This window comes from Marmota monax, unplaced genomic scaffold (genome assembly GCF_021218885.2).
Source record: "Marmota monax isolate L192 unplaced genomic scaffold, Marmota_monax_Labrador192_F-V1.1 WCK01_AAM20220418_F8-fsc00266, whole genome shotgun sequence".
Classification (NCBI taxonomy): Eukaryota; Metazoa; Chordata; class Mammalia; order Rodentia; family Sciuridae; genus Marmota; species Marmota monax.
In genome coordinates this window covers 1,051,855-1,077,994 of record NW_026694572.1, presented here as the reverse complement: position 1 = coordinate 1,077,994, position 26,140 = coordinate 1,051,855, and positions in this window count along the sequence as shown.

Genomic DNA, 26,140 nt, shown 5'->3' with positions numbered 1-26,140 from the left:
TACCCTGACAGAATATTCAGCATTTGGGATTACACAAAAGTTCATGCAATCCTGGGGCTTGCAAATCAATACAACCTTACACTTTGTGACCTGCAACCCCTGTGATCTGCAGTCAGATGAAATCCAGGTAGTCATTAGTGCAACTCCTCTGTTCAGGCAGAGATTGCCAGCTACTTCTCAGGCTGCAGCAGAACCTTTTGCCAAGGACATGGTGTGGGAAGGGAAAGGGTCAAACCTGAGTGGGAAGGGAAGGATGAGAGGCTACTATCCCTGCACTACAGGACCTCAAGGGAGACATGAACCAATGAAGTCTTAGAGAAGTGTCCACTGGAAGTCACAGACCAAAGTCAGTCTGTCACCTGGGCTTTTAATATTCTTTATATAGAGAGATGTGAGAGAAGGCTGTAGTGAGACAACGGGGAGGACCAAGGCTCAAGAACAGCAGATGTGATGGTGAGGCTATTGGGGGAGGCACACTGGGGAGTCAGTTCAAAGCCCAATGGACAGGATGAGGGCAGCTGGAGAGGGGCGGAGGAAGTAATGCTAAGTGGCTGTAGCCACTGCAGTTGCCTGCACCACTCCTGCACATGGAGCTCAGCTTCCTGCCTCAGCATGATAGGGTAGCCCTTGCCCCTCTAGCCAGCAGCCCCAGACATGTCCATTTAGCCTTCTTGAGGGCTGGCTTACTTCATGGAAATAATGTTCCCACCCCCCAGCAATAAACACTAGAGAGGCAGATGGAATGCTCTCCTTCCCTGTCAGGATGGACTGGGCTGGGATTTATCGATCATGGCAGGCCCCAGCACTAAGAAGGTGGGCATACTGAGTGGAGGACTCGTGGTGCCACAGCCACCTCCATTACCACCATGACCCCAGCTGCAGTGGCAGGGATACTTCAGTCCCAAAACCATGGGAGTTGACTTTCAGGTATCCAGCCCATAATGCTCTTCCAGGCATTCCAGCCTTCCCTTGCGTTTCAGGGGATGACCCCTGGAACCCCTAGTTCATGTATTTCTAGAGTGTTAATTAATTCATATGAAAATGGAACTGCAGCCTCCACTCTGTTTGGAATCCATAGGCAGGTGTCTCTCCCAACCCTGGGGACTGTGCTTACCCAGCCCTCTCCGTACTGGCCCCCTGGGTCACAGAAGTGGCCTGAACTACTTTAGCTTTGAAGTCAACAGAGCCAGTGACACCTGCAGTGGATGCCACAGCCTGGGATGGGAAGGTAAGTGGCAGGGGAGATGCAGGAGGCTCTGTCCCATGCCTGGCCTTGGAGAGGGGCTTGCTTGTAGGAAATTTATGGGGAAATTTGTGCTCCCACTCCCAGTGCAATTTTTGCCTATTTTCTGTTATCTTCAGGGTGGTGGTCAGATTATTTACAGGAGATGTGGGGTGTCAAGGGTGCACACTACAGGACTTTGAGATTTGGCTTGGGCTAGAGCAAGGCTTAGTTAGGGGAGGTGTCATATGGTAGAAGCAGGGGTCTTCCACTTGAGCTCTACCCTGGTCCTTGGGATCTTCTGGGCAGCATGTTGATGTGAGTATAGTTAGGGCCCCTGTTAACACTGGAGAAGGATTGCAGGACACACCTTAAAGAACTCTATTCTGATTACAATGGCCAAAGATTTCCATTAGGATCAGGTTTCTTTGGTACAGTTGCCTGAGCAAGTGAATGTGGGTAGCCAGCTGAGGTCCAATGCTCTCAATCTCTCTTAGGAACTGATTTCACTTTTTCTACCAGTATCTGTCTCCCCCTTCTCCTCCATTGTGGTGAGCCGTGTTTGTAGACCGTTGCCGCCATTAGAAGATGACGCCGGTCTCCATTGTGGATCTTGGTAAACAACTCCTTATTAGGGAAGGTTGGCATGCTGTCCCTCAGCACCCTATGAGAAAACCCCACGTGGCAGCTTGGGATTGGTATGCGGGAGGCTTTATTAGGCTGTGCTTGGGCGCTCGGCGGGGGGTCACTAGAAGATGATACATGAAACAAGGCCTGAATAAACTGCTAAAAGAAGAATCCTGTGTCATGTTTTCCCTTGCCGACGAGGGGTCGCGACAATCACAAGATCTTTGCATATTTGGCCATTTTCATTCCCCGTGTTAGAAATATTGGGGTGCTACAAAAGTTATTTAGCCAGGCAAACTTTACTTTTGTAGAAGGATATGTTACCAAGCACACTGGACAGGAAGTCTATCCAGGTTTTTATGCCCAAAGCTGTACTACCCTTGTTCTGATTGGAGAAATTTGGGTTACAATCTACACAATTGACTAATTTAAAATTTGGAAGGGGAAGGGGAAGAGCTATGGTTATAGTTGGATCACCTACTGTACTATAGGCATTGTGACTGCAAGACTGAGGACAAAGTGAGATATGTTGGGAGTTTCAAAATGGCTACATTTTAACTACATGATTTTGTAATTTAAAAATAGCTCTACTTAACTACACACTATGAAATTTAGGTCTTAGATGATAGCAAACACATTTTTGTTTCATATTAGGAAACTCAGACTACAAGTTTAACTTAGACAAAGAATAAAACATAAAGAGTGGTCCCTTTCTAGCTCTGGAAATAAATTGTGATGGGGGTTGCCTATTTCTTTTTAAAGCAATATTGTATTACATTGCTAGAATTAGGGACTTAAGGAATTATTCAGGCTCCCAGTTTGTCCAGATTTTATAGCCTTGATGTATCTTCCCACCAGTATGGTGGGCTGTCTAAAAGTCAGCAGAAAAGAAGTGAGATTGGTGATCCAGGGATAGAAGTCCAAAGGACCCTGAAGGTGTTGCTGAGCCATCTTCGAGTGAACAGTGAACTTGCTGTATGGATCGTAGTCTCAACTCAGCCTTTGATATATTGGCTGCTGTTTGTCCTTGTCCTTTCCTCCCTACATTATTGGAATGAGCATGTGTCTATAATTGAATATTTCCAAATAAAACATGTGAAGTTACTAGTATAATGGTACATTTAGGATAGTAAATGAATGTTCAATAACCGACATAGATTTTAAAGCCATGCATTTTTTGTAAACTTATGAGATTATAACATATCAGGTTTATTTTCCTGAAAAGTTTTCATCCTTTCTTTTTTACTGTCTAATAACACATGCTAAAAAACGGAGGAGACATTAAAGAGTGACTTTAACATTTGTCAGGTAAAACTTATCCAGTAAGTGAAGGACTGCTTCAATAGTTGAAATACTCAATAGCTTTGTTGATCTGCTTTATTTTACTTAAAAATAAAATAATTTGTACATATTTAATGCACATATGTGTGTTTTGATGTAGGTAAACCCCTATGAAACCATTTCCATATTCTCAAGAAACTACTGTTCTGCTTTCTGTCAGTGTATATTTGATTCACATTTATACAAATTAAACCACATTTTATATTCCTTTTCATCTGACTTCTTTCATTTGGCATAATCACTTTGGTATTCATTTGTGTTTTGTGTATTCAGTAGGACCTTTCATCGCTGAGTAGTAAAGTTTCAATATTTTTATCCAAAATGCTTGGGATAATCCAGGTGCTGCACACCTGTGCTCCCAGTGACTCAGGAGGCTGACACAAGAGAATCACAAATTCAAAGCCAGCCTTAGCAATTTAGTAGGGCTTAAGCAACTTAGTGAGACCCTGACTCAAAAAATAAAAGGGACTGTAGATATGACAAAGTGGTTCAAGCCCCTTTGAGTTCAAACCACAGTACCAAAAAAAAAAAAATGACCTTGATTTGAACAAATACAGATGCTGAGCTGGAACATTTTGCATTAGGATATTCAAGAGAAGTGAATTTTAAAGTGACCCTTTTTTTCTGAGTTAAAAAATAAGTTAAATATTCTAAAGTAAGTATGTTTGAAGAACTGCTGTATAAGAAGTTAGTCCCTTTATTTTATAGTCACATTTATTATTTTAACCTCAAATGAGGTACCTGGCTGACTATATTTTACTTTTATTTGCTAGTCAGAGAATTTGACTACTTCTAAAACCCAAATCCACCCTCAGAGATCAAAAAATTTCTATCATTGAGGTTTTTCAAACAATAAATTTACACAGTAATTTTAACACTGGGCTTGTAAAATATAAAGGAGTCATATAGATAATGCTTTAAATCCTGGAATAATACATACTTAAAGACATTTGTAATTCTACAAAAGTTTTAACGTATGGAAAGGTATATTAGAATCATTTAACTTTGGGATGATTTGTGTAAGACTTAAAGACGTTGACCCTTTGGTTTTAGTTACTAAGTAAAATCTTTTCAGATAGGTGAGTGTTTGGACAGAGAAGAGAGATACAGAAATCTAGTCAAGTGAAAATCATTTAAAAATAGCTTTAACATTTTAAAGTGTAGCCATTGCTATTGTAAACTTCCTTGTTTTTCTTCCTATATTATTTTCTAGGTCTGTCCTGTGTTATTATCAGGCCTTATTTACCTGATGGTAAAACATCTCTGAGAGCTGACTTTGGTTGTGTTTGTTTCTAGTGCTGGCTGGGGCCTGAATGAAACCTTGAAGTGAATAAGCTTTAGTTTTGATCATTAATATATTATGTTCATGGTTAAACAAGTATTCCACTGAGCCTATCTTTGATGTCATTCACAGAGTGAATAATCTAAAATCAGGTACATAGTATCATTTTGTTATATTCCATCAAACCAGTAGGTCAATATTAGGTAAACATTGACTAATAGTGACAATTACTTTGATACTTTTGCAGGTTTTATTGCCTTAGATAATTCTGCTGTGGAAAATCATGTGTGGGGGAAATCATCTGAAATTATCTCAATTCAATAGGCTCTTGCATTTATATTATTTAAAATGTGAGCACAATAATGCATTTTAACATGGCAAAAAAATTAACATTTTTGACTCTAAAATTCATGAATTAAAGAACAACAAAACATAGTTTTTATAAAATTTAAGGGCAATCTTTTTTGATGCATTTGTCCAAGAAATAATTATTAATTTTGAACTCTGAATTCCCTAGGATAAAATAAACAGTTATAACTCATAGACTGAAAATTAGCAACCACAGAAATATAAAAAATTAGCATAATCATTGCTATTAATTCTGAAATGAAGATTGTCATGAAGCAACTTATTTCTTCTGGTGATTTCAGCCTTCAACCAGGTTTTGTTTTGGTTAAAAGCTTGCAAGCAAAAAAAATGTGGAATATATTCAATAGATTGAGGAGAAGTAAGAAAACTAATAATAGCTACAGAAATGAAATCTTCTCCCAACAATAATTTAGATGTCTGAATTCTTTCACAGTTCTTATCCTTCTGTCCAGAATGTGATGGCTCTTTTTTTGTAATGCAGAGATATCTTGTCCTTTATAGAACCACATACAACCATAACATGTAATTTAAAAACACACCTTTCATTCAATTTCAATTGTCAATAAAACATGTTATAAACTATGAAATGTCACCAAAAAAAAAAACTATAAAATGTTAAGGGTGTGTGTGTGTGTGTGTGTGTGTGTGTGTGTGTGGTGTATCTATGTATCTTACAGGGAACACAGACCAGTTTATTTTATAAATTTATTTCAGTTTTATTTTATTTATCTAGGACAAGTTTAAATAGAAAACATCAAACTGATAGCAGAAGACGCCCAATCATCCCAGTATGTCAGTGGTGTGCTCTGAAGATTTGATCTAGTTTTGACAGACACCTGTCAAGTGGCATAACTGAAATGTAAATCTTGCTTTTGGATGTCTGGTCACTTGTGTGTGGCCTCTGAAAGTGGAATGTGTGTGTGGCCACATCAGCTCCAATATCAAAGTTCTAGAAAATTCAGTTCTTTTGTGGCTTTTTGCTCTCCTTATTTACAATGGGGATAATTTAAATCTAGGAACGTGTGTTTTCACTTCCACCTTGACACTTATCCCCTAGAACCTCAACTTTGACAGTATTTTTTTCACATAATGGCCCCCACAATGTGGATCCCTGCCCTGTATGGAATTACTTGGCAGAGAGCATTGGTGATTGACCCTTCATGCATGAGTAGTACTGAAAGGGAATCAACCCAAGGCTGGAACTGGTGGATTTGCTATGGATGAAAATCCAGCCAACTCAAAGTCCCATAGTCATACTCCAAAATCCCATGTGGACAAGGGTGAAGGCAAAGGAACAAAAAATAGTGTATAAAGGAAATTCTAATGTTCTCCTACTTACTACTTATGCACTTTAAAGCTTACTATGTATATTACATTATCAAGTGTTCTTTCCTTTCAGAGGGCTTTTGCTTATCTTAGTTTGATTCTTTGTGGTAGGGAGGGCAGGTGTCATGCTATTTGTAGAGCTCATCTAAGAAATTATGTGGTAGGACCAGGGCCCAGAATTAAAGTCCAGTACCTGTCTGCTAGCCCAGTTCCCTTTTTCTACATTTCATAGAGTCTCATGTTTATCATTGTACTTCAAATTAGTCATTGTCTTATGAAAAGATAAAAGAAACAAAAGTAAAATCAGATCTTAATCTCAGAAAGGAACTCTATCCATTCAGAGTAGTTTTTACTATGATAATATTTGTTTTACTTATGTGCTCAAACTGATTCTGGATGGGATGATTTATGGGTAAAGAAAAGATTATACTTCCACAGCCCAGACTGACAATAGCAAGAAACTTCATCTTACCTGGTGGTTAAAATTTTTTATGATAATAGGAGACAAAAGCGAGGTGCAAACTTAGAGATAATTTTGTTTTTTGTTTTAGAGCTGATGTCTCGAGTATAAAGCAATGTGGACAAGGGTGTCTTCCTGGGAAGAGAAAACTCTCCCAGTGGGAAAGTGCTCTACCAATTTTATTATTCACAATAAAATTATATTGTATATAAATTCCAGAAGTTTTTGAATCTTGACAGTGGGAATAGATTTGAAGGTGAATCTTTAAGCAGAAGACAACTAATTATGAATGGGAGTTTAATTTTTATTCTTCAGAAAAAAAAACTTCTCTACTAATTTCAACTCTAGTCATGTACAGGAGAATTAGTATTTCACTAAAGCAGTCAAATTAGTTACATTTGAGCTGCCAAAACTCTATTTAAACTACTAGCAATTAAATCTAGAAGAGGGAGGAATGGGAGAACTATATGTGAATTCCAGTTGTTAATATGTTTTAAACATTTTTATCAGTGCATTATAGTTATAGATAATATTAGAGTTAATTTTGATGTAATTATACAAGTATGAAATATAATTTGTTCCAATTCAGTCTTCAGTACTTCTCCTTTCCCTTTCTCCCTCCATCCCTCTGTTCCCTTTCCAGTATTCTACTATGCATTAGAGATATACATGAATGTGAAATTCACTATGGAATATTCATATATGTACATAGGATACCTTACTCCTATCTTCCTAGAATTATTGCAGCATAGGAATTGATTAATATTTGCTAAATATATTATGATGATGGATGTTTATCTCTCTTCTTATGGTCTCATAAAGCCTAATAAACAATCATGGGTTTCTTCTGAAACAGATATCATCAAGGTTAGTTACCAAAGGAAGTACATGCCTTTTAAGTAGGTGAAAGTGCCTATCTCTGACATTTCAGTATTTGAGCCTGTGTTTTTCTATACAATATAATAGACTTTCTTAATTTTCCCATTGAAATGCTAATTAACCTCAATAGGTGAAATGGCCATTTTAATGTAATTTAACCTGTTTTTCTACTTCTACTTTCACTGATTAACTGATAATGCATAAAAAAATCAATATTTTATTTTAAAAATAATCTCATATGGTTATCTTTCTTACTGACATGAATAACTAAAAAGAACCTATAAAAACAGAATAAATATAAATAAATAATTATTTCAGTCATATACACACATCAACTTTTGATAAAATAATAAGCAAATTCTGTGCATAACCAAAAATTTCCATTTATGTGTCAAGTTCTAGTTGTATCTACGAATAATGTTTGATAAAGCATATCACATGTTTATGTGATATAGGATGCACTTTTGAATCAGTTTTAAAGCAATAGAGCACACATACCAGCTCTAAAAATCTCTATGATTCCCATGATGTATAGGACTTATAAAATAGTTTCAGCACAGGATTTATATTTTTTATTATTAAGAAGAGAGCCCTAGGGCTTGGGATGTGGCTCAAGAGGTAGCACGCTTGCCTGGCATGCATGTGGCCTGGGTTCGATCCTCAGCACCACATACAAATAAAGATGTTGTGTCCGCCGAAAAACTAAAAAAATCTCTCTCTCTCTCTCTCTCTCTCTCTCTCTCTCGTCTCTTTAAAAAAAAAGAGAGCCCTAGTGTTGATAAACAGCCCTCACATATAAAGAGTTTTCAGATCTGAAAAACTCTCTAATATAAAGTTCTGAGTACATACTGAATATATATTAAAGCTTGGCATTTGGCCTGCTATTAGGCTATTTTTACAGGACTTTTTCCAGAATAAATGACCAAGAACTACTCTTCCTTTTTGCTAGTTGTTTTATTTTCTGTTGAGGAAAAAGTGCAAATAAAAATTTAAAACCAGGGCTGAGTTTGTGGCTCAGCAGTAGAGCACTTGCCTAGCACATGCAAGGCCTGGGTTTGATCCTTAGCTCCACGTAAAAATAAATTAAATTAAATAAAATAAATAAAAGTATTGTGTCCAACTACAACTAAAAAAATTAAATATTTTTTTAAAAATAAATAGCGGGTGGCTTGTAATGGAAGTAAATCTTGATTTTCAAACCAATTTAAGTTTTGTACTGCCCTATCAAGGAGCCTATAAATTAATAAGAGTATAAAACTATAACATGTAAAATAGGATAGTTATGTGTCAAAAAGTGGCATATGCAAGTATTTTTGAGTTCATAAAATGAAGAGTTTAAAGTTCCACTAGACTGCTGGGAAAACACCATCATTACCAATAATATATTGTTTATTATGTGTCATGATCTATGTCAAAGGTTGGGCATATCAGGTACTGATGTACCTGAAGTATCAGGTACATCAGCTAAGCAATTTTATAAAATTACTTATAAAATATAAAATTGCTTTCCTATATAATAAGGTACAGGAAACAAATGAATTGATAAATACAGAATATCAAAAACTTTAATCAGGTGTTATTAACCATGATTCAAGTAACTTAGTAACACAAGTACTTAGTACACATGCCCCAGAATGTCATCAGGGTCAGCATTATTATCTCTATTTCATAGTCAGAAATATGTCCTAAACAGAGTTTCAGGAACAGAAAGGACTGGAGTAGTCAAGTAAAAGGGAGGAAAACCAGTTAAAGCGAACAGATTCTTACATACACATGCAATCAACATTTAAATTTTGTTTTAGATTTTAATATTTACACATTTGGGGATCTCTTCCTCCAAATAGATTTTTTGCTGTGATTTTTTTTTAAAAAAAAGGGCTTTTTAGGTGATATATGTGATAAACTTGATACTTCAAGTACTTTGTTTTTAATTACCTAAAATTTGTGGTAAGTGAGGCTTTATTCAATTCAAATTCTCCACATAATTACTCTCTAAATTTCATCTTACATATTCAACAGCTCTAGATATAGCAAGAGGGCCTGACTTTAGATATACATGGACAAAATTAACCAGATAGGCACAGTCATGAGTGAACTTCAGACTGTATTGACAAAGTAATTCCTCCTGTTATACCCTCACTCTATCCCAACAAACCCCAGGATCTTACCAGCTTCCTACAGTCCCAGGCCAGCTGCTTGAAAACTGAATGGTAGTCTAACAGGAAATATCTAAAACAATCTAGTTGGCTTAATGTTAGTATCGCATTACATGATTCACCAAAAAAAAAAAAAAAAAAAAAAAAGCATTCAGGTGGATAGAGTTGTGAGAATTTGGTACGATTCTTATCCCACAAATTCACCATGTTCCAAGGGATCCATACCAACTTATTCCTGTCACTACTATTCTGGCCTCAGTATTAGTGTTTTCCTCATTAATCTTTTGGCTCAAATGTGGAAACTATATTCTCAAACTCCTTAGCAGATGAGACATCAGCTAAAGCAATTTTATAAAATTACTTATAACATATAAAGTTGCTTTCCTATATAATAAAGTATAGGAAACAAATGAATTAATAAATACAGAATATCAAAAACTTTAATCAGGCTCCAAGTTACTTGTGTAAAAATGTTCTCTATGATGTTTATTTTGTGCCTCCCTCGAGAGAAACATCCCATAGCAGTCATCAGATTCCCAGAAGAATAAAAAACCTTCCAACTCTAATGGTTTCAGTAACCTAGTTTATGTGTCATAGTTTTCAAGCTCCATCTGTTTTCATTAGTCAAACACACTTCAGAAATCTAAACGCTGAGATTGCTATGACTGCAGAGGTTGCAGAGAGAAAGAAAACCTGGGAGATGAGTATTTGTATTGCAAGTTAGAGCAGCATCTCCCCATATGAAAAACTACAACACTGAAAGATTGGATTGACTTAATCAAGAAAAGGAAGAGTTTGTTTATTTGCATAAAACTATGTTCTAGATTTTTCAAAGAATTATTTTCACCTCCAGGCTTTGGCTTGATTCCAACTCCCATCTTGTGTCCCTTTATTCATGACTCATTTTTTAATTTTAAAGTTTAAAATGTGCCAAATCTTTTTTGGTTTCTCCTGAGACTTTTATCCTTTGTCTGCTTTGACATTGAGGCCCTGATGAACCTATCTTATGGGGCTATTCCTGGACCTATCTAAACAGTTTTATGCCTGCTTCCCCTAACCTTCTAACATCACTGTAAACACATCGAAGATCCTAAACAAGGTCTTCATTAATATGTGATTTATAATTCTGAGCTACTTGGCATTTGGAGAGGGTTCAAAAGAAAGCTGTAAGATGATTTAATATATGGAGAAAAGAAAGGACCTATGAAAAAGTTAATATGATCTAACATTTTCATTTGGAAAAAGTAATAATTTCTAAATTAATGCAGCACTAACTTATGGAGGAAAGCAAGCATCTTCCAGAAAGATGAGGAGAAAAACTGGAATGAAAATCCAAGTTGACCTTGAGAAGTGGATCTTTGAGAATTTTTCAGCTAAGTTTGGCATATGATTTCAAAGCATTCAGAAACTCCCTAAAGTGAACTTCTTTGGGAATCTAAGCAAATTTCTGCTTTAAGGAATTTTTTTTCAAGTGATAACTGTTAAACATGAGAATTAATCATCAAAGAAGGTGACAAATATTCCTCTTTAAAGATATATTTAAAATAGGAATTTTTCATTGAAAAATAATGTTAAAGATCATTTGTATAGATAGTGATTAGTCTATAGTTGCTGAGTAACAAATCTGTCAGATGTACAAAAAGTATCAAATGCTTGATTATATCTATCTCATTGAGCTGGATTATAATGAAGAGAATGCAATCAGTTACAGAAAGAATAGTGTTTTATTTGCAATTCTATTATTTGTACTTGAACTTACTCTTCCGCTAATGTGACGTGCAACTCAAAATGATTCATTCAGCTCTCTGGGCCTCTATTACCTTGCCTAAAAAAATTTAAAAAAAAATTGGCTTACATAATTTCTTAAGTCCTTTATATTTCTGATATTTTCTATGCATATGCAAGAAAACAAATATTATATGAACCATGCATTTAGTATTTTCAGAATTCCTATTGCTTATGAGTAATTAAAAATCTTAAGAACATTAAATATAAAAAGAACTTAATATATTTAGGTCTCAATTCAGTCAAAGTACACAGATCTCTTTTGCTCATATAGCAAAACAGAAGGTCAATGGGAACTTGAAAACAAATTTGCTGATCTTAGACAAAAAAATTAGGTTTTCTTCTTGATTATAAAACAACTAAATGAAATACAATACATCGAAACACAAAGCACCAAAAAAACAAATAACCCAGTCAATAAATGGGCCAAGGACCTGAACAGACACTTCTCAGAAGAGGATATGCAATCAATCAACAAATATATGAAAAATTTTTTATCATCTACAGCAATTAGAGAAATGCAAATCAAAACTACTCTAAAATATCATCTCACTCCAGTCAGAATGGCAGCTATTAAGAATACAAACTACAATAAGTGTTAGTGAGGGTGTAGGGGGAAAGGCAAACTCATACATTGTTGGTGGGACTGCAAATTTGGCCCAGCTATCCCTCTCCTTGGTCTATACTCAAAGAACTTAAAATCAGCATACTACAGAGACACAGCCACATCAATGTTTAGAGCAGCACAATTCACCATAGCTAAACTGAGGAACCAACCTAGATGCCCTTCAGTATGTAAATGGATAAAAAAATGTGGCATATATACACAATGAAATATTACTCAACAATAAAAGAGAATAAATCATGGTATTTGGTGGTAAATGGGTGGAGTTGAAGAAGATAATGCTAAGCGAAGTTAGCCAATCCCAAAAATACAAATGCCCAATGTTTTCTCTGATGTAAGGAGGCTGATTCATAGTGGGGTAGGGAGGTGGAGCATGGGAGGAATAGACGAACTCTAGACAGGGAGGCAGGGGCAGGGGAAGGAAGAGGGCAGGGGGCTAGCATGGATGGTGGAATGTAATGAACATCATTATCCAAAGTACATGTATGAAGACACGAATTGGTGTCAACATACTTTATATACAACCAGAGATTTGAAAAATTGTGCTGTATAGTGTAATAAGAATTATAATGCATTCAGCTGTCATTTATTTTTTAAATCAATTAAAAAGCAAAATAAAAAAAGAAAATGTAAAAGAGAATAAAGAGAAGTTAAAATTTAAAGTATTGTTATTTAAATAAATGACCATTTATTAGGGAAGCATATCATAAATACTAGAGACAAATTAGATCTTTATTTTCTATGCCATCTCCTCTGAAGATATATGCAGTCTTGCAGGCAAAATCTTAGCCTACCCATGAACAAATGAACACAATCCGAAAATGATGATGAGAATAAACAATTGCCTGTAATTATTTTTATTCATATTTTAACAAAACACAAAACTGTGGCAACATTGTCAAGTCTTCTAAATAATGTTTTCCACCTCAAGTCATTTTAATAAGCAATTGGATTTATTACATATTCAACTGCCTGTATTTTTGTCTCACTTTACAGAGTATGCCTCACAGTTTCAAGATTTGTTGTTATGTTATTTATCTTTCTGCTTCTTTCTAGAGAGCAGAATTATCTCATTTCTACTTCCCTACAATTGTTTATTAAAACCCTACTTTGTATTCCAAAAGCTTAGTATAATGTCTGGCATAAAATAAGTAAGAAATGAGGGGTTTTCTACATTATATAATTGTAAATAATGGTGTGATTAGATGTTACTTATTCATACATGCACACAATGTAACAATTTAACGTGGCCAATATCATCCTTTACCATTTCCAGTTTCCTTTCTCTCTCCCTTCCCCTGGTCCCTTTTCTCTATATTACTGATTTCTCTCTGATTGTCATGAGATGCCCTACCTTCCTTTTCCTTTTTTCTGTCTAGATTTCAAATATGACAGAAAATATATGAGGCCAGACTAAAAATGAGGGTTCATTTGCTGATGACATGATCCTATATTTAGAAGACCCAAAAGAGTCCACCAGAAGACTTCTAGAGATCATAAATGAATTCAGCAACGTAGCAGGATACAAGTTCAACACTCATAAATCAATTGCATTCCCATACTCCAATGATGTATCTATTGATTAAAAAAATAGGAAAACTCTCACACTTAAAATATCCTCAAAAAAATGCTCGGGAATCATCTCACAAAAGAGGTAAAGGATCTCTTCAGTGAAATCTAGAGAACACTTAAAAAAATTGAGGAAGACCTTAGAAGATGGAAAGACCTCTCATGTTCTTGGATAGACAGAGTTCATATTGTCAAAATGGGCATACTACCAAAAGTGCTATACAGATTCATTGCAATTGCATCATTGGTATTGTAAACTACCTAGGAATTGTAAAATACCAATGATGTTCTTAATAGAATAGGAAAAAAGAAATCATGGAATTTATCTGGAAAAATAAGAGGCCCAGAATATCCAAAGCAATCCTTAGTGAGATGAGTTAAGCAGGAAGCCTTACAATACCAGACCCAAAATAATATTGCACAGCTATAGTAACAAAACAGAATTGTACTGGCACAAAACAGGCATAAAAATCAATGGAATTAAATAGAATACAAAAAGATATGCTGGGAATGTAGCTCAGTTGGTAGAGTGCTTGCCTTGCATAACAAGATCCTGGGTTCAATTTTCAACACCACATACACAAAAAAGAAGAAGGAAGGAGGAGGAGGAGAAGGAAGAGGAAGAAAAGAGGAAGAAGAAGAAGAAGAAGAAGAAGAAGAAGAAGAAGAAGAAGAAGAAGAAGAAGAAGAAGAAGAAGAAGAAGAAGAAGAAGAAGAAGAAGAAGAAAAGAAAGGAAGGAAGAAAGAAAGACAAACCCACATAAATATAGTTATCTGATACTAGATAAAGGTGCCAAAAACATACATTGAAGAAAAGATACCCTTTTTAACAAATGGTGCTAGAAAAACTGGAAACCCATATTTGGTGGAGTGAAATTTATCCCCTCTCACCCTGCACAAAACTCAATTTAAATCAGATCCACTACCTAGGAATTATATCAGAAATTCTGCAACAGCTAGTAGAAACTATAGGCCCAATACTCCTCATGTCAGTTCAGGAACTGCTTATTTAGTTTTATTCTAGAGCAACTTTTCAATGACACAGTAGTATTAAAACACATTTTTATTAGTAATATTATGCAGTTTTTTGAAGACACCAGAAACCAAAGCCACGTAGCAAAATACAACATACTCTTCCACGTTTGTGTAAATCATTCAGAGGCAGCAAACATCAAATTCTATATTTTGTTGTTCATTGCCCAAAACATTATATTCTTTAGGCTCTAAAAATGATTTTTAAAAAAGGCAAAATTATGACAAATAAACACATGAAAGATATTAAAATACCAAAACATACAAAAGTTAGATGAGTAATGGTTAAATAAATTTACAGATAAATATAAATTTGGCTTTTTTTTCTGCTAGTGATGGGATGTAGATTGCTCAATTTTCTCTCCATCAGACAGAATTTAGTTCTATAGACCAGAATTAGGTATACTCTTTTTAGTTATCTTCAGCTTACATCGCTGTAAAATCACTCAAAGTTTAGCCCTTTAGAATCAGATAAGTATGAAGCATATGCTAAATGGGTTGCTTTTCCTCTCAGTACACCCGATAATATTTTGGCCCTTTTTAATGCTGGTTAAAAGGAAGCCATGCCTATTACTGGTTGATAAAACAATCCTCTTCTTAAATTCCACCTTTTCTTTTTAAAACACTAGCAAATTCAATCAGAAAAAAAAATCTCCATCTCGATGGATGTTTGAATCTTTTTGCAAAACTTGTATTCAGGAATGAAAACATATGCTGAAAGAAAGCTTTCTTAGGGCAGAGAAGAAAATTCACCACAGAGTTGCTGGGATGCAACCAGGAGTTTCAGTTTCAGAGTGAAATGGCACTGCATATTTTGGTGGCATCTCTTCCTTGAGGAGAGGTTAGAATGGTGGCAGAGAACTTTGATCCCTGTGTCAAGGAGTGTCTCAAAGATGGCTCATTTTTATTTCATAGGGATACTCATGCCCTACATATTGAAAAATCTAAATGTAGACTTCAGACTGACCAATGTTCTGACCATGTTTGCAACTGTGCTACAGTTTACTCCTGAGACTTTCACTGTAAAGAATTGTTTTAATGACTGAATTACCAATATGGATGCTCTTTACAGTTGGAGACCACTGCTTAATGTCATAGCCCTTCCAACATAATTGTATAGGGAGCAGGGGAAAGTGAAGTGGAAAAAGAAATATAAAGAATTTATTATTCAGAATGATTCATTTTTCAGTTTCAGTAAAGTAGATGGTAGTTCACATCTAAGACTATTTAAAGTATTCTAATTTTACCTGACACTAACTAGATCTCAAAATCCATGTTCTTCCTGGACTTTAAATCCATGATTTAAAGTGTTTGCCCTACCTATCACAAAAGTATTACAAGAATCAAATTAGTAAATCTTACTGGCTGATATTATACAAATATCAGGGACAAAGAAGTATATATGTTAAGAATCAGTTACTATTATCTAGTATGCCTATATGAAAAAGATTTTATTTCTCTTTTCTAATTATGTAATTAGAATCACTCAAGAGCACTTGAACTGGGATGTGTGGTTTATGTTTCCCCTGTCAGGGTTGCCCTCTAATGTTGGTGAGTTCACAGGCAATAATAGGAAGGAAGACCAAAGAGAATTAGAAGCACAGAAACAGATGAAAAAGGAAATTTACAGACTAAAAATACTAAACCCTGGAGTCTGACTGCAATGTGATTTTCACTAATACTCTTAAGTAATTACTTCCTCTTAGGATAATCCTCATATACTAGCATTCTGAAGATTTTTTTTATGTACAGAGAGGAAGTTGTCTTCTATTCTTTCTAAAGTATTTTTAATTGTAGATGGACACTATATCTTTATTTTATATCTTTCATTGTAACTCATTTACTTTTACAAAAATGGCAATCATAAATTATACAAGCAATAATAAATGTTGGTGAGGATGTGGGGAGGGGGGAATGTACATTCATACATTGCTGGTAGGACTGCAAATTGGTACAACCACTATGTAAAGCAGTATGGAGATTCCTCAGAAAACGTGGAATGGAACCACCATTTGACCCAGCTATCCCATTCCTCAGTTTATACCCAAAGGACTTAAAATCAGCATATGACAGTAATTTGCAGCCACATCAATGTTTATAGAAGTTCAATTCACAATAACTAAACTAAAGCACCAATCTAGTCCTTTTTTAAATTTTTTTATTAGTAGTTGTTCAAAACATTACAAAGCTCTTCACATATCATATTTCATACATTTGATTCAAGCGGATTATGAACTCCCATTTTTACCCCATATACATATTGCAGATTCACATCGGTTACACATCACTTTTTTACATACTGCCATACTAGTGTCTGTTGTATTCTGCTGCCCTTCCTATCCTCTACTATCCCCCCTCCACTCCCCTCCCCTCCCCTCCCCTCCCATATTCTCTCTCTACCCCATCTACTGTAACTCATTTCTCTCTCTTGTTTTTTTCCCCTTTCCCCTCACTTCCTCTTATATGTAATTTTGTATAACAATGAGGGTCTCCTTCCTTTACCATGCAATTTCCCTTCTCTCTCCCTTTCCCTCCTGCCTCTTGTCCCTGTTTAATGGTGATCTTCTTTTCATGCTCTTCCTCCCTGCTCTGTCCTTAGTTGCTCTCCTTATATCAAAGATGACATTTGGCATTTGTTTTTTAGGGATTGGCTAGCTTCACTTAGCATAATCTGCTCTAGTGCCATCCATTTCCCTGCAAATGCCATGATTTTGTCATTTTTTAGTGCTGAGTAGTACTCCATTGTGTATAAATGCCACATTTTTTATCCACTCATCTATTGAAGGGCATCTAGGTTGGTTCCACAGTCTAGCTATTGTGAATTGTGCTGCTATGAACATCGTTGTAGCAGTATCCCTATAGTATGCTCTTTTAAGGTCTTTAGGGAATAGTCCAAGAAGGGGAATAGCTGGGTCAAATGGTGGTTCCATTCCCAGCTTTCCAAGGAATCTCCATACTGCTTTCCAAATTGGCCGCACCAATTTGCAGTCCCACCAGCAATGTACAAGTGTACACTTTACCCCACATCCTCACCAGCACTTGTTGTTGTTTGACTTCATAATGGCTGCCAATCTTACTGGAGTGAGATGGTATCTTAGGGTGGTTTTGATTTGCATTTCTCTGACTGCTTGAGATGGTGAGCATTTTTTCATGTACTTGTTGATTGATTGTATGTCCTCCTCTGAGAAGTGTCTGTTCAGGTCCTTGGCCCATTTGTTGATTGGGTTATTTGTTATCTTATTATTTAATTTTTTGAGTTCTTTGTATACTCTGGATATTAGGGCTCTATCTGAAGAGTGAGGAGTAAAAATTTGTTCCCAGGATGTAGGCTCCCTATTTACCTCTCTTATTTTTTCTCTTGCTGAGAGAAAACTTTTTAGTTTAAGTAAGTCCCATTTGTTGATTCTTGTTATTAACTCTTGTGCTATGGGTGTACTATTAAGGAATTTGGAGCCTGACCCCACAATATGTAGATCGGAGCCAACTTTTTCTTCTATCAGACGCAGAATCTCTGATTTGATATCAAGCTCCTTGATCTATTTTGAGTTAACTTTTGTGCATGGCGAGAGAAGGGGATTCAGTTTGATTTTGTTGCATATGGATTTCCAGTTTTCCCAGCACCATTTGTTGAAGATGCTATCCTTCCTCTATTGCATGCTTTTAGCCCCTTTATTAAATATAAGGTAGTTGTAACTTTGTGGATTGGTCTCTGTGTCCTCTATTCTTTACCATTGGTCCACCCACCTGTTTTGGTACCAGTACCATGCTGTTTTTGTTACTATTGCTCTGTAGTATACTTTGAAATCTGGTATCGCTATACCACCTGATTCACACTTCCTGCTTAGAGTTGCTTTTGCTATTCTGGGTCTTTTATTTTTCCATATGAAATCCATGATGGGTTTATATATTTCTACAAGAAATGCTGTTGGGAGTTTGATTGGCATTGCATTAAACCTATAGAGAACTTTTGGTAATATTGCCATTTTGATGATGTTAGTTCTGCCTATCCATGAACAGGGTATATTTTTCCATATTCTAAGATCTTCTTCTATTTCTCTCTTTAGGGTTCTGTAGTTTTCATTGTATAAATCTTTCACCTCTTTTGTTAAGTTGATTCCCATGTATTTTATTTTTTTGAGGATATTGTGAATGGAGTGGTTGTCCTCATTTCCATTTCAGAGGATTTGTCGCTGATATACAGGAATGCCTTTGATTTATGTGTGTTGATTTTATATCCTGCCACTTTGCTGAATTCATTTATTCTAGGAGTTTCTTTGTAGAACCTTTTGGGTCTTCTAGGTATAGAATCATGTCATCCACAAATAGTGATAATTTAAGTTCTTCTTTTCCTATTTTTATGCCTTTAATTTCTTTCATCTGTCTAATTGCTCTGGCCAGTATTTCGAGAACTATATTGAATAGAAGTGGTGATAGAGGGCATCCCTGTCTTGTTCCAGATTTTAGTGGGAATGCCTTCAGTTTTTCTCCATTCAGAATGATGCTAGCCTCAGGCTTAGCATAGATAGCTTTTACAATGTTGAGGTAAGTTCCTATTATCTCTAGGTTTTCTAGCGTTTTGAACATAAAGGGATGCTGTACTTTGTTGAATGCTTTTTCTGCATCTATCGAGATGATCATATGGTTCTTATCTTTAAGTCTATTGATGTGGTGAATAACATTTATTGATTTCCATATATTGAACCATCCTTGCATCCCAGGGATGAATCCTACTTGATCATGGTGCACAATTTTTTGGATGTGTTTTTGTATCCGATTTGCAAGAATTTTATTGAGGATTTTTTTTATCTAGGTTCATTAGAGATATTAGTCTGTAGTTTTCTTTCTTTGAGGTGTCTTTGTCTGGTTTCGGAATCAGAGTGATGTTGGACTCATAGAATGAATTTGAAAGAGCTCCCTCTTTTTCTATTTCCTGAAATAACTTGAAAAGTATTGGTATTAATTCTTCATTAAAGGTTTTGTAAAACTCCGCTGTATACCCATCCGGTCCTGGGCTTTTCTTGGTTGGTAGTCTTTTGATGGCTTCTTCTATTTCATCCATTGATATTGGTCTGTTCAAATTGTGTGTATCCTCCTGACTCAGTCTGGGCAAATCATATGACTTAAGAAATTTATTGAGGTCTTCATTATCTTCTATTTTATTAGAATATAGGGTTTCAAAATAATTTCTAATTGTCTGCTTTATTTCTGTATCATCTGTTTTGATATTGCCTTTTTCATCCCGTATGTTAGTAATTTGAGTTCTCTCTCTTCTTCTCTTCGTTAGCATGGCTAAGGGTCTGTCAATCTTATTTATTTTTTCAAAGAACCAACTTTTAGTTTTGTCAATTTTTTCAGTAGTTTCTTTTGTTTCAATTTTGTTGATTTCCGCTCTGATTTTAATTATTTCTTGCCTTCTGCTACATTTGCAATTGTTTTGCTCTTCCTTTTCTAGGGCTATGAGATGAAGTATGAGCTCATTTATTTGTTGTTTTTTCTTCTTTTGAGAATGACCTCCAGGCAATGAATTTCCCTCTTAAAACTGGTTTCATTGTGTCCCATAGATTTCGATATGTTGTGTCTGTATTTTCATTTATCTGTAAGAATTTTTTGATTTCCTCCTTTATGTCTTCTGTAACCCATTGATCATTCAGTAACATATTGTTCATTTTCCATGTGATGTAGGGTTTTTCCTTCCTTCTTTTATCATTGATTTCAAGTTTCATTCCATTATGATCAGATAAAATGCATGGTATTATCTCCACCCCTTTATATTTACTGAGGGTTGCCCTATGGCATAATATATGGTCTATTTTTGAGAAGGATCCATGTGCTACTGAGAAAAAAGTATATCCACTTGATGATGGTTGATATATTCTATGTATGTCAGTTAAGTCTAGGTTATTGATTGTGATATTGAGTTCTATAGTTTCTTTATTCAACTTTTGTTTGGAGGATCTGTCCAATAGTGAGAGAGGTGTGTTGAAGTCACCCATAATTATTGTGTTGTGGTCTATTTGATTCTGGAACTTGAGGAGAGTTTGTTTTGTGAACATGACAGCACCATTATTTGGTGCATAAATATTGATAATTGTTATGTCTTGTTGGCGAATGGTTCCTTTTAACAGTATATAATATCCTTCCTTATCCCTTTTGATTAACTTAGACTTGAAGTCGATTTTTTCCTCCAGCCAGGCCCCGCTCACCTGTGACACTCACCACAATACTGGCTACACACCAGGTCTGCTGCTCCTGGGAGCCCTATTTTCTTGAACGACTGGGCACACTCTCCCTGCTTGCCATTCCCTCAGACCCTAAGTTTGTGGAGTGTGGGGCTGAGAACCTCCGGTAGCCATGCCCCAGGTAGCTGGTGCAAGAGACCTCAGTTGTCAGCGCTGGTGGGAGAGGTAGCCGGGGGTCCCAGGCCGCGGGTCCCGTGCCACTCATGGTTCCTTCGGTCTGACTATCGCGCTAGCGGGAGAGCTAGGAGGGGCCCTTGAGGCTTCCCCGCTGTGTGGAGAGGGAGAGCTAGGGGGTTACACACCTGCCGCAGCCAGTTTGAATGAAGTTATCTCCTCCGCCGCATTCTAGTGATCATTCAGTTCTCTGCCATGGTGATATCCCATGCGAATGGCGACAGTTCGTTCCCTTTGCCAGGTGTCTGATGCAACAGGTGGGTCCTGACCAGCTCTCCCAAGCCCCGTCTCAATCCTGTGGCCACTGCCTATGAAGGCTCGGTTGGTATTAACCTCCGCAGGTTCAGGAGTAGCAGACAAGTTGTTTCAGCAGGAGCATTTAGTGCTGAGTCACAGCGGTTTGTCTGGGAGACGCAGGTGAACGGGCCCAATCTAGTCCTTTAATAGATGAGTGGATAAAGAAAATGTGAGATATATTTTTTCCAATGGAATATTATTCATCTCTAAAGAAGAATGAAATTATGACATTTGCTAGTAAATGGATGGAGTTGGAGAATATCATGCTAAGTAAAATAAGCCAATCCCCAAAAATCAAAAGCCAAATATTTTCTGTAGTATGCAAATGCTAATTCACAATAAAAGGACATGGCAGTAGAGAAAAATAGAGTTACCTTAGATTATGTAGAGGGAAGTGAAGGGAGGGGAGGGGTTGTGAGGATATAAATATATGACTGCATGACCAATGTGATTCTACAGCATGTACATTCAGAAGAATGAGAAATTATATCCCATCTATGTATGATAAATCAAAGTGCATAAATGCATTCTACTTCATGGATAACTAAATAAAACAAATAAAAAATGAAAGAAGCCATTTACAGAAATAAATGTGCTTCCACCATATGAAATGCAGAGCAAGAAAAAGTAAGAAATCTGAAATGCAGGCAATTTTGCCCTTCACTCTATGCATGAAAACTTTCCATATTCTAAGTCTTAGCTGTAGAATACATAGAAATTTCATAGAAAAGTTTGATTTTTTATTACTCAGATCAGTAGAAGCATTCTGAGTTATACAGTAGTGAAATTACTGACAACAGAAGGATTAATGGAATAATGCATATGATATATTTTACACAATGTCCATCAGGTAGTAAGCATTTTAAAATTGCTAACAAATTATCATCATCATCATCATCATCATCATCATCATCATCATCATCGTTGTTGTCTCTCAAGAGCTAAGATGTTTTAATTGGTCTACTTCTGTTAAGTATGCTGAATGAAATTACTTTTCAAGAATTATTTTTAATTTATGTTCAAGGATTTATTTTATATATTCATACATAAACGTAGCATAATTCATTAGATTCCATTCCCTATACTTCTACTCTCTTGATCTCACCAATATTTTCATGAGATCCCCCACTTTTTCTCTCCTTTTCTAATGTCTGCATATGAGAGAAAACATTCAATCTCTGGCTTTCTGAATCAGGCTTATTTCACTTATTTCACAGCCTGACGTTCACCAGCTCCAGCAATTTACAAGCAAATAACATAATTCCATGTTTCTTTATGTCAGAGTAAATCTACATCATGCACATGCATACTACATTTTCTTTATCCAGTTGTATGTTGACAGGCAATTAACAATTTCATAACTTGGCTATTCTGAATTGTGCTGCTATCAACATTGGTATGCATGAAGATATTGATGTTTGGTGGCATAGAATAACTGGCCAAAGATTTTATAACTAGTGACTGGCAGAATAGGAATTCATATTTTGGTGGTTATATATTTTTTGTTAATAATCACCCCAAATAACACAAGTTGTATTCAAACACTTTTATAGTACACTAGAATTCTGTTGTGTTTCATGGTCCACTAGGAGGAAGAAATGGAAAAAAAAATATGAGGTTTTCCTCTGGGTCTTTTGCTCCAGCTTTGACCACTACAGTTCTATCTTATATATTAGGTTTTCTCATAAAGTTTTATTTAAAAGAAATGTTCAAACCATATTAGCATACCCCACTAATAAATTCCTGAAGATCTGGACCTCATTATACATTCTTTTTTAACCCCACTATGCTGTTAAAATACCCTGATCTTTTAGCAGGCCTTCAAAGGAAGTAATGAAAGCCCTGGACCACACTGGCCCAGCTGAGAGGCTCTCTTCATCTGGGGGGTCCAGGACAACCACTGTCCAATTGTCTTCACAAATATGTGATTATTTCTTTAAAAAGTCAATCCATGGGCTGAGACTGTGGCTCAGTGGTAAAGTGCTTGCCTAGCATGTGTGAGGCACTAGGTTCAATTCTCAGCACCAACCAAATAATATAGATTAATAAATAAATAAAGGTCCATCAACAACTAAAAAATATTTTTAAAAACTCAATTCACTGTTTCTTCACAATATCTGGGGTATTCCTTCTAATATCATGTCTCACTAAACTTCTCCCCAGAGAGAATTGATTTCTTGCCTAAATAGCCTTAGTGGATTTAATATCACAAATTGTGTAAGTAGGGGAAACCTATAAAAAGGGACAAAATTAAAGCACTATTTTTCATATAAACAGGTTTGTAAATCATATTTAATATATGAATCCTAATTTTAACAAACATGTAAAAACTCCTGATGAAAATTTCTATTGTAAAAGCATACAAATATATCACATACTTTTTGTATGTTTAAAAGATGATTTAAAGTTTTCTCTAAAAACTATACAACTTTCAAGAGTAGTTTGGGTTTAGAAGTTAATTTTAATCAGTGGACAAAAATTATAATTGATAGCACTGTCATAAGGACAATACTTTATACCAGTGTCATGTTCTTTAAAATTAGGTTAATTTCAAGTATTCTCCGTAGCATGTTTGGGGTGATGTAATATACTTTGCTATTAAATATTTAAAGGTATTAATAGATAAGGACTTATTTAAGTACTTCTCAGATAAAGGGCAGGTTATTATAAGCTTGAGAAGAGGACTCCTCAGTGGGTGTATTATGAAGGAGAGAATAGTCCATATCCATGCATTGCCTTCTATTATGCTCCCTAACTGGAAGTACATTCAGGAAGTGGAGTTTCCTAGGAAGCTTTGTGCCTGCACTGAAATATACTAGAAACTTTCTTTGTTTCTTGACATACCAGTTTTAGGCCAAAGGACATGAGAAATACTGAGCACACAGGGAATTATATCCCAGCCCCTTATTGTCAGACAAGCATCGTATGGGTGTGATTTCAAGTAACTACTGTATCATCCCACATTTATTTTTTGAATGAGCATATGATATACAGGAAAGAAGTGGGACCAAGAATTGAACTTTGACCCATCTAACTACAAATGCCTTTGGTTTTGTTTTAACAACTGCTTTATATAACTCTGTGGTTTATGTCCTACTCAAAGAAAATAATGTTTTTGGAAAAATTGGCATCAATTTTCTGTTGAACATTACCTTTATATAGTCCTCTAGGATAGGATAGAATACACCATATTTAGTATCTATCTCTAAATGGTTGGTACAATTATGGAAGTGGATAAAGCATTTTGCTACATGACTCTATTTTCTATTTTCTAATATCTTTAAAAAGAAAGAATGTGCTCTTTAAGGAAGACATTTTATTACAAAACTTGCAAACACAGGCAACTGTTACAATACACAGAACCATGCAAATTGAAAGGGTAAATTAATAATGCAATTCAGATATGCAAGAGTTTTAATTAATGTGATAGCATGCAGAGCAAAGACACTGAAACAGATAAAATAAGAATGAGAAAGTACGATTTTTCTGTACATTGTCTCCACAATTCAAGGAAAATCTAAAAGAATAGAGAAAATGTCTCATAAAAATTCTGCCTGAAATTAGTAAAACATATTTTAACTTAGACAAATTCTGCAACATTTCAGAATATTCTCAACCAAAACCCATAAAAATCTTTATGATAAAATTAAGTGCTTCTTTATTTCCAAGTAGCAAAACAGGAATACTACCATTTGTTGCAAATGAAAACCTTAGCCATTAAGACTTCCAGGTCCATTCTGAGAATACGTGGTGTGCTCCACCAGAGTCTTAGGTTCATTCCATTCCAAATATCCATCACATTGGTGCTACTTTCACACATAAGACAAGAGGATTATAGTATATTTTTTTACCATTTCCACTTTATAATTGAAAAAGGATTTTTAAATGATTATTCACTGAAACAATTTTACTATGATCCAGAAACCATTATATACAGATATATGCAAAATATTTAGTATATACAGATATTCATGTATAGTACATACAGATATTCAAACTTGCATCAGGTGTAGTGGTCCAGGCCTGTAATCCCACTGGGTCAGGAACCTGAGGCAGGAGGATCACAAGTTCAAAACCAACCTCAGCAAAAGTGAAGCACTAAGCAACTCGGTAAGACCTTGTCTCTAAATAAAATACAATATATGGCTAGGGATGTGGCTCAGTGGCCAAATGCTTCTGAATCCAATCTCTGGCAGCCCACCAAAAGAGAGAGAGAGAGAGAGAGAGAGAGAGAGAGAGAGAGAGAGAGAGAGAGAGTCAAACTTAGGCAGCTCCTGTTATACAAGCAGCAAAGGCCTTTCTTCAGTACCATGAACTCAGAGAGAGTATAGCTGATAAGTTATGAAAGATTTTGAAACAGAAAAAAAAGATCATTGGGTGTAAGAGAAAAAGCAACCCTCTAGCATATGCTTCATTCTTATCTGATTCTAAGGAGGCATTAAGCTTTGAGCTAATTTATAACTTTGTAAGGTGGAAATAACTAATAACAGAGTACCTAATATTTGTCTATAGAACTAAATTCTGTCTGGTGGAGAGAAAAACCGATCAATCTACATCCCTCCCCTGGCAGAAAAGCCAGATTATATCTATCTGTAAATTCATTTAACCATTACTAATCTAACTAGTGTAAGTTTTGGTACTTTGAAATATCCTTCTTTCTTCACATTTTTCCCCTTTAACTTTTAACTTTGAGCAAACTCAAAGACATGAGCAATGTTGCAGATGCTCCAGTATCTTCTCTGCACTCTAATTCACTC